Raw genomic sequence first — 3,836 nt, forward strand, 5'->3', positions numbered from 1 at the left:
TTAAAAACAGTAATTATTAACGGATTAAATGTAATTTTTTAAAATAATTGAATATAAAGTACAATGTGATGTTTGATTCATCTATAGTTTGTGGAATGATTGAATCAAGCTAATTAACATATCCATTACTTTACATTCTTATCATTTCTTTGTGATAAGAACATTTGAAATCTACTCTTTTAGCAATTGTAAAATATACAATAATTATTGTTATAGTCACCATTTCATGCAGTACATCTCTAGAACTTATTCCTACTGTCTAAGTGAAACATCGTACCTTCTACCCTTTCCCCATCTTCCCTCATATGTTACCCTGCCCCTTGCCAGCCTTTGGTGACCATTGTTTTACTCTCTTCTGCTATGAGATTGACTTTTTAGGTTCTACATATAAGTGATATCATGCAGTGTTGGCTTTTCTATGCCTGGCTTACTTCACTTGCATAACATCCTCCAGGTCCATCCTTATTGTCACAAGTAGCAGCACTTCCTTTTTTTTAAGGCTGAATGATATTCCACTGCATGTCTGTACCACATTTTCTTGATCTATTCATCCATCAATGGACATTGTAAGTTGTTTCCATGTTTTGGCTGTTGTGATAATGATAGCAGGGGAGTGCAGATAATCTTTCTGAGATCCTGAGATCTCTTTGGATATGTATGTATACCCAGAAGTGAGATTACTAGATACTAGGCTAATTTTATTTTTATTTTTTGAGAAATCTTCATACTGTTTTCTGAAATGACTGTATTAATTTACATTCCCAACAACAGTGTGCAAAGGTACCTTTTAGGAGACATTATTTTATTTGTTTAAATAGATTGAGGGAGTACAGATGGTTTTATGGAAGCACAAATGGTGTTTTTTGTTACATAGGTAAATTGTTTTATGGTAAATTCAGGGCTTTTAGGGCACCTTCCATTGGAATAGTGTACATTGTACCCAATAGGTAATTTTTTATCCTTCACCCAGTCTCACCCTTCCTGCTCTGAGTCTCCATATTCCATTAGGGAGAAACCATTTTTTTCTTTTTCCCTCTTTTTACATTCAACCTGTTTATATATTTGAACACAAAAAGATGAAAAAGGTTATATTACACACGCAGCAACCATAATAAAGCTGGAAATGGCTATACTACTATCAGATAAAATAGTGTTTAGAAGAAAAACCCTAAAATTTTAGGCCATTGATGACAGAAGTTTGCTAACCCTTGCTCTAGGTGTTTACAATGACTCACTAGGATGACAAGGAATATATTAAATTATTTTTTATGTTTTAAAATGTAATTATTTGAAATTTTAATTTCAGTATTTGTCATACTGTACATATCAGTAGTTCATATCATTTATAAATAAATAAAATGTATCTAATTTTGGTGTCCTTGTTCAGAAATGTTTTTCTTATTAAAGTGAGTAAATAAATATCTTAAGAAACACTGTAGTCTAAAATTAGACATCTCAGGCCAGGAAGGTTCTTCTCAATACTCCTGGCACTCCAGTCCTTGAAGACTTTCCTCAGAATGATGATGAAAAGGAGCGATTCCAGTGGAGGCACTCCAGGGTCTTTGACCTGCAGTTCCACACAAACTCGCCTCATTTGTTAGCCTCCCCCTCCAGTAGGAGTATTGACATTTCATCTACTATCCCTAAGTTTACAAACAAGCAGATTACAGAACATTATTCCACCTGTATCAAACTCTCCACTGAAAATAAAATCACTACCAAGAATGCTTTTGGTTTCTACTTGATTGATTTTATGTCAGAGATTCTTAAACAGAAAGACATAGAACCAACCAACTTTAAATTAGCTGCTGGTACTCTGGATGCTCACACCAAGATCTATGCAGTGTGCATGGATGCTGTTCATGCTGATGTATACAGAGTCCTTGGAGGGCTAGGCAAAGATGTACCATCTTCAGAAGAAGTAGAGGGCTGTGGTGCAGATGGAAGTGCTACTGAAACAGGAACAATCAAAAAGGCTCCAAAGCCAAAGAAGCATTTATACAAAACCATTGAGCAGAATATAAACAACCTCAATGTCTCTGAAGCTGATCGAAAGTGTGAGATTGATCCCCTCAGAAGTTTCAGAAGACTGCAGCTTCATTTGATGAATGTAGCACAGCAGGGGTATTAGTGAGCTGCTTTTTCCTTCTGATGTCAGGACTCTCCCAACTGGAGAACCTCTTGAGTTGCCAGATTTAGACTGGGTAGACAGATTTAAAAAGGCCCTTGTAGCAGTGTGGGGAAGATCGCCAGATCTGCCCTTCCCTGGCCAGATTCCAGTTTACAAAGTGAGATAGTGAAACACATAATGAGTCTGTGTCAACCCTGGTGGACAAGTTTAAGAAGAATGACCAGGTATTTGACATCAATGCCAAGATTGAGAAGAGTGACTATGGGGACTTACCCGAGGGCTCCCTGGAAGATGACTTTGATGCCAACCATGAAGCTGACCACCCTGAAGCTGGGGATCATGAAGAGTTCAGGAGCCTAAAGGAGTCCTGCCAGGTTCAAAGCTCCCAGGAGGAAATAATTTCTCTTGGAGACAGAGATATTAGGACCATGTGCTCTCTTCTCTCCATGAAACCTGGAGAATATTCCTATTTCAGTCCCTGGACTATGTCGATGTGGGCTGGCCCAGATCACTGGTGCTTTAGGCCTCGACACAAACAAGATGCTCCTTCCCAATCAGAGAACAAAAAGAAGAGTACAAAGAAAAATTTTGAAATTGATTTTGAAGATGATATTGACTTTGATGTATATTTTCGAAAAAAAAAAAAAAAAAGGCTGCTACTGTTCTGGCCACATCCACTTTCGAGAACCAGAATTGGAACCAGAATTGGAAAGCCACCACTCTTCCTACAGATTTCCACTATGTTGTTGATACTCTTGTCCAGCTTCATCTCAAACCAGGCACCAGGTTACTTAAGATGGCACAGAGCCAGAAGGTAGAGACTGAGCATTATGAGGAAATTGAAGACTATGATTACAACAACCCTAATGACACCTCCAACTTTTGCTCTGGACTACAGGCTGCTGGCAGTAACTATGTAGCAGTGATGACTTATTTGTGGAACTATCACAAGAGAACAATGACAATCCTGAGGTCCAAGAATTAGACATCACAACATATGGGGAGTCAAATCTGGTAGCTGAGCCTCAGAAGGTGAATAAAATTCAAATTCATTATGCCAAGACTGCCAAAAATATGAAGAAGTTGAAGCAGAGCATGTGGAGTTTGTTGACAGCAATCTCTAGAAAGAAAGCGTATGCAGAGGCAAACCACAGTGGAATTGGAAAAGAAGGGGCTCTGATGCAGGTGGCTGACAAGAAGATGTTCAGCAAGCTCACAAAGGACCTGCAGAAAAGCCTGCCCACTGTCATGGCTCAGAATATGTCTATACCTCTGGCTTTTGCCTGTCTTCTGCATTTAGCCAATGAAAAGAATCTAAAGCTAGAAGGAACAGAGGACCTTTCTGATGTTCTTGTGAGGCAAGGAGTCTGAATTCCCTGCCAAGAAGTCAGCAGCAGGAGGCCTTTCACTTTTTCAGTGTCCAGGACATCCCCACTCTGGGTGACGGAAGGTGCGGTGGGCTTGTGGCAAGGCTGTCATCAACTATCAAAGTGCCTTTATGTCTGATGCTCTTTCCTTTGTCTCCATTGCAGTCTGGGTGCCTGAAGCTGTGTCCTTGACTGATGACAGCTTTCTGTCCTGTGGTGACCACCTAGGAGTGGGGAGGGCAGAGAAAGTAAGGGTTCTACTCTGAATTATGAAAACCTATATCAGTGCATAATTTTAGTCTCCTAATTGATGTGTGGTACTTTTTTAACTTTACTGC

At 39.3% G+C, this 3,836-nt stretch overlaps 1 pseudogene; it reads left to right on the top strand.

The window, feature by feature from the left end:
- Window positions 1-1,623: 1,623 nt before the first annotated feature.
- Window positions 1,624-3,502, top strand: LOC128568534 (condensin complex subunit 2-like; annotated as a pseudogene).
- The last annotated feature ends 334 nt before the right edge of the window (window positions 3,503-3,836 follow it).

The sequence above is a fragment of the Nycticebus coucang genome, chromosome 17, assembly GCF_027406575.1.
Source record: "Nycticebus coucang isolate mNycCou1 chromosome 17, mNycCou1.pri, whole genome shotgun sequence".
NCBI classification, from domain to species: Eukaryota; Metazoa; Chordata; class Mammalia; order Primates; family Lorisidae; genus Nycticebus; species Nycticebus coucang.